Raw genomic sequence first — 12,431 nt, forward strand, 5'->3', positions numbered from 1 at the left:
GTAGTATTCTTTATTGATTGTCTGACCTGTTGGTACATATTCGTGATGTACAACATCTTCATAATCGAAAAAAACAATCAACATTGACTTAACATTGCTCCGACTTTGACGTGCTTTTTTTGGTCTTGGCGATTTAGAATGCTTCCACTGTGAAGATTGTTGTTTTGTTTCAGGATCATAACCATAAACCCATGATTCATCACTTGTAACAACTTTTCTAAGCACATTATCATCATTATTGACCATTTCCAGATTGTGCAGAGCGATTTCTAAGCGAATGTTCTTCTGCTCTGCTGTGAGCAATTTTGGGATGAATTTCGCACACACGCGTTTCATTCCTAAATTTTCGGTTAAAATTTCTGAAATGGTAGTTTTTGGTATCCCAAGGTCTTTTTCTAGTTCCCGCACAGTCATACGACGATCTTGTTCGATTGCAAGTCGCACCCGCTCAATATTATTTGCGGTTTTTGTCGTCGAAGGTCAGCCGGAAATCACTATCGATAGAAGTGCGACCATCCTTGAACCGTTTATACCACTCTTTTATTCGTGTTTTACTCATACACTCGCTTCCGAAGGCCTTTTGCATCATTTCAATAGTTTCCAAACTCGTTTTTCCGAGTTGAAAGCAAAATTTGATGCAAATTCGTTGATCTTGTTTTTCAGTCATTTTTGACAATATCAAAATCCGACGAACGCGAAAAAGGCACTGTAAACAAAGACACGCTGCGCATGAACTATACGTCCGGCAGATGTCAGTAAGTAACCAATAGATTCGTGAGCTTTACTATTGACGTTTCTGTCCGGTAGAGGTCGCTCTAACACTATGGCGCGAAGATATAAACGTAGGCCCGATTCTTTCCGGACAGACCTCATATATTTATCGTATATCAATATGTCATTGTTCAGGCCGTTCTTCTTGTTTTTAATTGCAGGGATGTTTTTCTCGTTCTTTTGGTTTTCTGTGGTTCGAGTCAGCATTTTTCTTTTGTCAATCCTTGTTGCCAAAGGTGAAGAGAGAGTGACGTCACTGTTTTGAAAACATTAAATATAAATGTTTTTTTCGTCATCCCCTTTCTGACATTGTGCTTCAATAACAAGTCGAATCCTGTAGTTGGTTAACTCACAACACGATTGCTTGTGATACTTGTTATCTGTTTATTGGATCAAGTCTCTACCAGCTATTGACGTCACACAATCCCTCTAAGATGCTAGAAATAGTCGAATGGGGACGACACTTTTCGGGCCAATTTCGCCTCCTTACAATGAGACTGAAGGAAGAATCAGAAAGCGCTCTTATGCTACAGGCCTCTGTATAAATGTAGGTGCATCGTCGTCATTATTCTAATTCTCACTCTAACAGTGGTTTAGAGTAGACGGATCTCTCCAGACCATCCAGTCAAAACATCATCCAGACTAGGCTCCACCGGGAATCCATCATTAGGCATTCATCGAGAGGACTAAGCGACACATCATCTAGGGTTTTCTTCGGGGAAGAAGAAAAACAAAGAGATTGTTCCTGGCATACTCATCTGACTTCTACCAACTTCACTACTACTCTACCATCAATTATTTTAATTTTCACCGTGAGTTAATCCCTTTCGAATTTTTCTAAGGGAAAGGCGCGTTTGTGAACAGTCAGTATTGATTCAAATACGTATTATATTCAGCTAATGCACTGTACTTACTACATAGCTTTTAATATTTTTTTTATGCTGGCAATAATCTTATGATACATAATTACTTCTTGCATTTGAGGCAAATCATGCATCATTGAAAATATCTTTGCTTTTCTTAATATATCTAAAAAGTATTATATTTTGTAGGTACAATGAATAAAGTTGATGGCATGACAATTTTCAATAAACCTTTTTTAGTAATGAGCGCCACACGCGTACGTACAAAGCTTATAACGGTCCCAAATAGATTATTCGCCAAGCAGTAAGATGATTAAGTGCGACACTTGACGGATTATCTCATCGAGTAGGATGACAATTAGCACATCCAGCGAATATATAAAATGTGAGTTACGGGCTTGATAGGCTACTCTGATCTAGACCTCCTGACTGTTCGGATCGGTAGATTCCGCGGCCTTCACTGTTGTGTGCAAGTCACCAACGAGCTCATGATTTCGAATAAACTCCCTTTTCCTATCCCTGGCTAGACGGAGTCATTTTGATGAACGACGCTCCGCGGTACGTGCCAATACGTGCGTGGTATCAACGAGCTGTTCACCAAATACCCACAAACTATCTATCCCTTAACCCATTAACGTCCAAAATGTCAAAATTTCTTGCACGTTTTCAAAGTGATTTTTTCCTATGTAATTGGCGTTGAAAAAATTCTTGAACCACATATTCTGATGTAAAATTGCATGCTCTTTCAGAATCCGTTGCCAGAATCAAGATAAAACTCACAGGAAAAGAGATATGCTCGATTGAAACATAAAAAACACCTAAATTTTCGAAAAAAAAAAATTTTTAGGATTTTTTTTCGAAGTGTTACGGTGAAAATATCACCTTGCGACCGTGATCAAAGGTGATCATGGGATTTGAAGTTTAACAGGGAATTTTTTTGTTTACCTTGAACCATCGCTTCTTTACAAAATGGCGGAAAAAACGAATTTTTTTTTTTTCAATCTTCATCAACTTTTTTCTCAAAATCTATGGACTTTAGAAAAAAATTCATAAGAACAAAAATGTCTTAGAATCACTCGAGAAATATCCTAAAATTTTTTCAGAATTTTTGGAGACATTTTTGAAAATTCCATTTCCCAAGTTCCCCGGAAAATCAAAAATTGTCTCAAAAAATTCTGAAAAAATTTGAGAATGTTCCTCGATCGATTCTAAGGCATTTTTGTTTTTATGAATTTTTTTCTAAAGACCATAGATTTTGAGAAAAAAGTTGATGAAGATTGAAAAAAAAAAAATTCGTTTTTTCTGCCATTTTGTAAAGAAGCGATGGTTCAAGGTAAACAAAAAAATTCCCTGTTAAACTTCAAATCCCATGATCACCTTTGATCACGGTCGCAAGGTGATATCTTCACCGTAACACTTCGAAAAAAAATCCTAAAAATTTAGGTGTTTTTTATGTTTCAATCGAGCATATCTCTTTTCCTGTGAGTTTTATCATGATTCTGGCAACGGATTCTGAAAGAGCATGCAATTTTACATCAGAATATGTGGTTCAAGAATTTTTTCAATGCCAATTACATAGGAAAAAATCACTTTGAAAACGTGCAAGAAATTTTGACATTTTGGACGTTAATGGGTTAAACAACACGTTCTACTCTGAGGTACACACACAGAACGCGTGGGTACCATATGAAACGACATGTTGTTTCCTTTACTTATCTCCACACCAATTTATATCGGGATCCTCGAACTCGATACTTCAAAGTGATATAATTGGCGCCAGAACAGGAATCCAATTTTTTGAAATTGGTAGATAACTTAGAATTGTAAAGGAATTACCGTATGGGCGTAGCTTGGTAGAGGCTATGGAAAATAGCACAGTAGAGTATATTAGTATAAGATTTGTGTATTGATTTGCCGAGAAAAAATAGAATAATACTAACGCAAATAATGCCGAAACGAGGCAAAATACGCGCACGAAAGAGAAAGAATGCATACCTCGAAAGGCAAATCAGCGAATTACGGGACATACATACTGAATTGTCCAACGCTTTCATAAGATTAGGTGATAATTAGAGAAAAATCATGTCATTATTCGAAACAAGTATTCAAAATATGAGTTCGAACATCATTGTATTAGCCGATGAAGTTGAGCAACTAGTTATTAAAAGACTAGCCTGTGCAGCCTAAATCAGAACGCACGAATGGAATGCACAGAATACAAAATTGCGAAAACAAAGAACTGCGGAGACGGAGTAGGTAATACGCAAAAGCTGAAAGTTAAAGACCAAACAATGTAGTGATTTCAATACTCTACGAAAACGAAACGGAAAAATTAAAACAAAAGTTTGTTTTGACGTATGATGATGCGTCATCACTTAAAAATCATCTTATCTTATACCAGCCCCGCTTCCGATAAAAGCATGCGATCGAACAGCTGATGCCGCATAGCCCACCCGCACACTTCCGAGATCTCGCCATTTACCATCCTTCAAGGCCTACCAAATTGATGCGCACAGCCCTTACGCCCGCGTACAACGCCTCGCTCAGTCACGATCCGGACCAACACTCCCCCAGGAAGCTGGACATCAATAAAGATTTCAGCTGGGATCAGCTGATGTCAAACTACCATCTAACTAGAGTAGACCTAGCTAGAGCAAAGGAGGGGCAACCGAGCGCGTGAGAGTGAGTGAGACAACCGATACGAGACCGATCACACGCAAGCGAGTGAAATCGATAGGAATAACGAACGGCTGTTAGACAAAGATAGCCGATAACGACGCAAGACTGATCGACGCACACAATTAATTAGCCAATCGGTAACCGGATAGGGGTAAACCGCCGAATGAGCATGGATGACGCTAACTGATTAGCCAATCGGTAACAGCTTAGGGGTAGCTTAACAAATAAGACAAAACCGATGCTATCCGTGTAACAAATAGGGAAATTAGGCGCCAAGACTTAGCCAATAGCAAAATTACGCGGGCATAAATTAGTAAAATAGACGGCGCTGACATCCGACTTAGCAACAACACCGATTAATCAGGCGATTTTTAAGAGGGAGGTAAACGAAGAGAAGCGAAGCACCGCCAAAAAACGCCACGTTAGTAGCCGCTGAACTCTGGAGCCGACCAGAGACCTAAATACGCGAGTAATTCACTGAGTGAACAAAGAACAGCAAGCAGAGCAGCAAGCAGAGCAACAAGCAGAGCAACGAGCAGCAGCAACGAGCAACCGCCGCAGCGAGCAACGAGCAGCAGCCACAGTGAGCAGCAAGCAACAGCAGCAACAAGTAGCAGCAACAACAGCGGGAGCAACGGCGGTGGCGGTAGCAATAGCTACGGCGACAATAGCGGCAGTAGCTGTCGTCGCGATCTTAACAAGGTCGAGGAAACGCAAAAGTGAGTACGTAGAATTATGGAGTGGGCTGGGGAATTACCAGATCTTTTGAAAGATGTTTTTGAAGATAATTCCCGAAATTTGGATTCTTCACAGAAAGAAAAATTCTCTCAGCTTTTAATAGATTTTCAAGATATTTTTCAAGATGATGATGTTTCCGGAAAATGTAATTTGGTTGAGCATAAAATTGAATTAAATGATTCCAATCCTGTGAAACAGCCGGTTCGTCCTCTTCCTTTTCATGTACGAGTAGAAATTGATAAAATGATTAATGATATGCACAAACAAGGGGTTATCGAGGAATCATCAAGTTCTTGGTGTTCTCCAGTAGTATTAAAATGAAAGAAAGATGACACTTGGAGATTTTGTGTTGATTTCAGAAAGTTGAACGATAAGACAATCAAAGATTCATATCCTTTACCTAGAATCGATCAAACTTTAGATAAGTTAGCTGGTAACTCTTGGTTTTCGACTTTGGATCTTAAGAGCGGATATTGGCAGGTTAAGATCCGTCCAGACGACAGAGAAAAGACAGCTTTTTCAATAGGTAATGGTTTATGGCAGTTTATCGTTATGGCTTTTGGACTATGCAATGCTCCAGCTACATTCGAACGTTTAATGGAAAAATTACTCCGTGATCATTTAAATGAAAGGCCATAGACGACTTTGTATGGGGCTCTGGGCCCAGAAACCGATTTCAAAACTGAATAGCGGATCATATTTGGGATACTAAAAGATGACTTTTCACCGGGTTATAGCTCCCGAAATGCACTTGGGGCAAAATGGGACACAAAAAACCGCTAAAAATCGTGGATTGAGTCTACTACAGCTAGTAGTTCGCGACGAGTAACACAATAATTTCTTTCAGCTTTAGACAAAACACGACTGAAAACCGATCACCCTTTCTACCCCATCCTGAATTTGTGATAAAACCGCGCCTATACCATGATCAGAAGCATCTGTATCCAAAATGAAAGGTAAATCGGTACAAGGAAATGCTAGAATGGGTGGAGTTGATAAAACTTTTTTTTAAATTTGAGAATGATTTCTTACAATCATCTGTCCATTCAAATTTAGTCTTCTTTTCGGTTGACTGATAAAGGGGTTTCGCAATCGACGAAAATCCCTTAATGAAACGTCTATAATAAGAACATAAACCTGTAAAAGCTTTTACCTGTTTTTTATAGACGGGTTCTGGCCAAGAAACCATAGCCTCTATCTTTTTAGGATCGGTCCTCTTTCCTTTTTCTGAAACAATATGCCCTAAATACTCGATTTCACGCTGAAAGAAAAAACATTTCTTTCTATTCAGCTTCAAATTAGCATCTCGAATCCTTGTAAAGATTGTACGTAAGTTAACAAGCATATCATCAAACGATTTTGCCATTACCATGACATCATCTAAGTAGATCAAGCAAAGGCCATAGACGACTTTGTATGGGGCTCTGGGCCCAGAAACCGATTTCAAAACTGAATAGCGGATCATATTTGGGATACTAAAAGATGACTTTTCACCGGGTTATAGCTCCCGAAATGCACTTGGGGCAAAATGGGACACAAAAAACCGCTAAAAATCGTGATTTTTGACTTTTTTCACGTTTTGGCCTCGTAACTCAGACGCAAATCAATATTTTTCAACGTACTTGTTTTAGTTTTACTGGTGAGAAAATTTACTAACAAATACATTTGTTTTTATTTTTTTTCTGAGGCTTTGGAGCTCGCTAGAGCGCTTTTTCGGACAAAAAAAAGCACTTTTTTTCATTTTTTTTATCTTTTTCTCCATTTTTGACCGAGAAGTCGGCCCGTCGCTAACTTTAGACCTATTCCATTCGATTCCTCGGAAAAAAATACAAAAGAATCATGCTTAAGAAGTTAAAAAGACGTGGTGCAATTTTGCCAGTGAACCAAAGCTCAACGCACAATCATTGTAACCGTGGTTTCCCCATGCAATAGTTCTCCGCATTGATTGCTATACCGCCACGGGCGCACACAGAAGGGATATCTGTATTTCCGAACATATATCTTTATGTATTTTGATTCGCTGAATCTGAATTTCAAGTCAAAATGATGCGAAAACCCCTGGAAATCTCAGAAAAATAAAAAAATAGCCAAAATCGCAAAAAATTGGAAAAAATGATGTTGACGAGTGTGAGAACATTCCATAACATTTTTGTATTTTGGATTCATATTGGGTATGTTTCTTACGTATTTTGATGCGCTGAATCCAAATCTGCAATTATATATAATATTATATGATTAAAAAAATAGTATGGTACATTTATTTTACAGCCACTTTGGAAACTCTGAGAGTTAACATATTTATCTTTTCATTTTGTACCTTTTCCAACACCAAGTTATAATATTCTTAAATCTAGGTAGAGCCGCAGAAATTGCATAATTATAAAATATATTTTATGATTAGAAGAAATGGTTTTGTATTGAAAATGAATGAAAAACTGTATATATTGATCCAATTTCAAGACCCATTGTCAAATTCAAGTTTCCAAAGTGGCTGTAAAATAAATGTACCATACTATTTTTTTAATCATATAATATTATATATAATTGCAGATTTGGATTCAGCGCATCAAAATACGTAAGAAACATACCCAATATGAATCCAAAATACAAAAATGTTATGGAATGTTCTCACACTCGTCAACATCATTTTTTCCAATTTTTTGCGATTTTGGCTATTTTTTTATTTTTCTGAGATTTCCAGGGGTTTTCGCATCATTTTGACTTGAAATTCAGATTCAGCGAATCAAAATACATAAAGATATATGTTCGGAAATACAGATATCCCTTCTGTGTGCGCCCGTGGCGGTATAGCAATCAATGCGGAGAACTATTGCATGGGGAAACCACGGTTACAATGATTGTGCGTTGAGCTTTGGTTCACTGGCAAAATTGCACCACGTCTTTTTAACTTCTTAAGCATGATTCTTTTGTATTTTTTTCCGAGGAATCGAATGGAATAGGTCTAAAGTTAGCGACGGGCCGACTTCTCGGTCAAAAATGGAGAAAAAGATAAAAAAAATGAAAAAAAGTGCTTTTTTTTGTCCGAAAAAGCGCTCTAGCGAGCTCCAAAGCCTCAGAAAAAAAATAAAAACAAATGTATTTGTTAGTAAATTTTCTCACCAGTAAAACTAAAACAAGTACGTTGAAAAATATTGATTTGCGTCTGAGTTACGAGGCCAAAACGTGAAAAAAGTCAAAAATCACGATTTTTAGCGGTTTTTTGTGTCCCATTTTGCCCCAAGTGCATTTCGGGAGCTATAACCCGGTGAAAAGTCATCTTTTAGTATCCCAAATATGATCCGCTATTCAGTTTTGAAATCGGTTTCTGGGCCCAGAGCCCCATACAAAGTCGTCTATGGCCTTTGCTTGATCTACTTAGATGATGTCATGGTAATGGCAAAATCGTTTGATGATATGCTTGTTAACTTACGTACAATCTTTACAAGGATTCGAGATGCTAATTTGAAGCTGAATAGAAAGAAATGTTTTTTCTTTCAGCGTGAAATCGAGTATTTAGGGCATATTGTTTCAGAAAAAGGAAAGAGGACCGATCCTAAAAAGATAGAGGCTATGGTTTCTTGGCCAGAACCCGTCTATAAAAAACAGGTAAAAGCTTTTACAGGTTTATGTTCTTATTATAGACGTTTCATTAAGGGATTTTCGTCGATTGCGAAACCCCTTTATCAGTCAACCGAAAAGAAGACTAAATTTGAATGGACAGATGATTGTAAGAAATCATTCTCAAATTTAAAAAAAAGTTTTATCAACTCCACCCATTCTAGCATTTCCTTGTACCGATTTACCTTTCATTTTGGATACAGATGCTTCTGATCATGGTATAGGCGCGGTTTTATCACAAATTCAGGATGGGGTAGAAAGGGTGATCGGTTTTCAGTCGTGTTTTGTCTAAAGCTGAAAGAAATTATTGTGTTACTCGTCGCGAACTACTAGCTGTAGTAGACTCAATCCAAAACTTTCACTATTATTTATGTGATAGACCTTTTTTTGTCAGAACAGATCGCTCTGCATTGACATGGCTTTTGTCTTTCAAAAATTTAGATGGCCAATTAGCACGCTGGATAGGAAGATTAGACCAGTATGATTTCAAAATTATACATCGCAAAGGCGTTTCTCATGGCAATGCAGATGGACTCTCTAGACGACCTTGTCCTAATACATCTTGCAAATATTGCTTCAATGTAGAGTTAAAATACGAGAAAGATAATTCTGTAAGACGTATTATTTTTGAGGAAATACCTCAAAGTATTTAGAGAGATCGTTAATATCAGGACGATGTTATTCGGGCTATTTTAGAAAGTAAAAAGAATGGGGTAAAATTATCATGGCAAGATGTTTCTTCTAAAGATGAATATAAAAAAATTTATATATCTCAATGGGATTCTCTAGTAATTAAAGATAATGATTTATATAGAGAATGGATTTCTTCTGATTTAAAAAACAAAATTCTTCAATTAATTGTACCCAGAAACTACATCGACGTGATTTTGAAAGAAGCTCACGATTCTCCTTCTGGTGGTCATTTTGGAGTTAATAAAACACTAGAGAAAAATCCGTAAAAGATTCTATTGGGCTTCTTATAAAAATGATTGAAAAGTGGTGTAGATCTTGTTCCATCTGCATCGCAAGAAAAGGCCCTTCTAACAAAGGCCACAGTCAAATGAAAATTTACGATGTAGGTTTACCTTTTAAAAGAATTCAAATGGATATTTTAGGACGTTTCCCAATTTCTTCTTCAGGAAATAAATATCTTTTAGTTTTGATAGATTGTTTTACTAAATAGGTAGAAGTTTTTCCTCTTTCCAATACGAGAACGAAAACTATTGCGGATGTATTTGTTCGAGAATTCGTAAGTAGATATGGAGTTTCTCTTGAAATTCATATAGATCAAGGTCGTAATTTCGACTCTAAATTAATCAAAGAATTATCTCACTTACTTGGTATCCGAAAAACAAGAACAACATCGTTACATCCACAATCGAATGGTCAATTTGAAAGACAAAACAAAAAAATACTTGAATACTTGTCTAAATTCATCACAAATAATCAGAAAGATTGGAATCGTTGGGTTTCATTATACCTTTTAGCTTACAGATCTTCGAAACATGCAACAACAGGAGTTACTCCAGCCGAGATGGTTACTGGATTTGACTTACGACTTCCATTGGACCTGATGCGTGGATCTCCACCCACTGATGATCTATTCACCCCCGAAACCTAAATACACAAACTCAAGACCACACTCAACAAAATCCACCATTTTACAAGACTCAACATTAGAATTTCTTCTCAAAAAACAAAGAAAACCTACGGCAGAACAGCTCGAAAAGTTGATTTTCAAGATGGTCAAAAACCAAGCATTCCGATAAGAAGAGTTCTCAAGATAAACCAGCGAAATCAAAAATTCAAACAAGGCGCTTTGGTGTCACCCCCAAAGTAGCCACGATAATTCAGTTGCTTTGACCATTACATTAAAATTTAAATTATCTGCATCACTACATTAAAATGATACTACCTAAATTGGAACCTTGTGTATTCCATCCGTGATTTAGACGGAACCGTGCAGTACTAGTACAAATTTCAGCTTTTATAGTTTGGACGGGATGATGATAAGCGAATAATGCAATTAAAAAATCCGGGCTCGGTTATGCAGAAACAGCTCGGCTCGTCAGGTGTTGTCGGGACGTCATGGCTTCAATACCAGGTCGCGGCGCTAGACCCGCACGCCTAAACGCGAAATTAAAAGGTCGAGGAGATAGGCGGAAGGACGGAATAAAGCAGACGCGCGTCAAGAAAACAAGCGTGTTATTTATGAGGTTAACGGATAAATAATAACAAAAAAATAATATAGGAGCGGCGAAGCAAAAGGAGAGAGAGAGAAAGCAAGAAGCTGAATTGGGAGAGAGAGTAAGGTACGCAGCAGTACTTACAAGTTGCTGCCCCGTGAAGGTCGGTTCGCAATAGACGCTCAATTGACAAGCTTCAATTAATAAACTAAAAGCCCGAATAGACTGGCGCCGGTGGCAGGAGGCCGTCACTCCACACGCACTCCACACTCGCACGTTTCTAAATCATACTGTCACGGATTTTCTGATTCTAAGCACACGTAACTTGTAGATAGCGAAACACGTGCGCTCACGTTGAAGAACGGTCGCCGAATCTACCGCGCCAAGAAAATTAAGCGCCCTCTGCGCGGTTCGCGCGTTCGATAGTCGAACCGTCTCTTTCTCTCCGTCCGACTCTCTCTCTCTCTCTCCCTCTCTCTCTCTCTCTCTCTTACCTACCATGCTTCAGCCCACTGAAATTAAAATGACGTGTAATATAAATTTGGCTTATATAAATAAATTAGAATATGAGAGAGAGAGAGATATAACGAGTATCATTCACACTCGTTATATGTCCCTTCCCCAGTCACAGGTAGCCAGGGCGTACCGGTGCGAAACCTTGGTCTCTCTCTATAGGGTTGATAAATAAAATATATCATGTGTATAGACAAATACATTTGTTAATATGAAATTTGACTAAAAAATATAAAATGAAGTATGAATAAATAATAGAATAAACTGCATGAAATAGAAAAATAGAAAATGAACCATAAGCTTAATGCCTGCTTTCTCTCTTGTACAAAGGAATTATGGCTTTTATGCTGATGAAAATTGAGACATAGGAAATGTCCTCGCTTAACGTAGGACATTTCGCGCTTATGCGACCGATGAAACATCCTATCTTCGGAGGGAGAGCGATAAAACCGGGATACTTAGTCGTAAAAGTATCTGGCTATCTGGCTAGATACCCGTCGACCCACATCCAATGGATGGCGGCGTTTGGTCAGTTGGAGGCTCTTGCAACACCTGTTAAGTAACAGACATTGCAATACCGCTTGTTAATTAAGTCCTTTCGCGGACCGACCTATCGGTCACAGGGGCGCTGGAATGTCGAGGCTGCGGAATGGGGTGGTTCTGCAGGGTGAGCCATGGCTGCAGCTAGGCGTGTACCGGCCCGGTCTCGGCTTGATGCTCGAGATCCCCGGGCTCGGGTCTCGCACTGAAGAAGCTCCCGCTTCATGCGGAGTTCAGCCAGCTGTGCTTGGATAGCTTCAAGCTCCTTCTTCTTAGTAGCTCTTTCTTTCTCCAGCTCCTGCTTCTTCCTTTCCGCCTCGTGGTTCTGTTTCCTTTCCTTCCGCCATTGGGTCATGGTTGCCTCGAGTACCTTTCTGAGGTCAACTGTGCCCTGGACCCGGTCTATAAATTCACCGGCTAGGGTCCATACGCGTCCTCTGTGGCGCTCACCGAAATCAAGGATTCTGGCATAAGCCGCGTCCTCTTCGGCGGTAACCACTATGCGGGCACGCCGGGTGGCTCG

The 12,431-nt window shown here is 38.7% G+C and overlaps 1 protein-coding gene across 3 annotated transcripts in view; it reads left to right on the forward strand.

Annotated features, from left to right (window-relative positions):
- The window catches only part of LOC131675196 (mediator of RNA polymerase II transcription subunit 16), a 391,451-nt gene that overhangs the window by 320,583 nt on the left and 58,437 nt on the right, over positions 1-12,431 (forward strand). The window lies entirely within an intron of this gene.

Source organism: Phymastichus coffea, unplaced genomic scaffold, assembly GCF_024137745.1.
Source record: "Phymastichus coffea isolate CEN01 unplaced genomic scaffold, Cenicafe_Pcof_1.1 PCOF00017, whole genome shotgun sequence".
Taxonomy (NCBI): Eukaryota; Metazoa; Arthropoda; class Insecta; order Hymenoptera; family Eulophidae; genus Phymastichus; species Phymastichus coffea.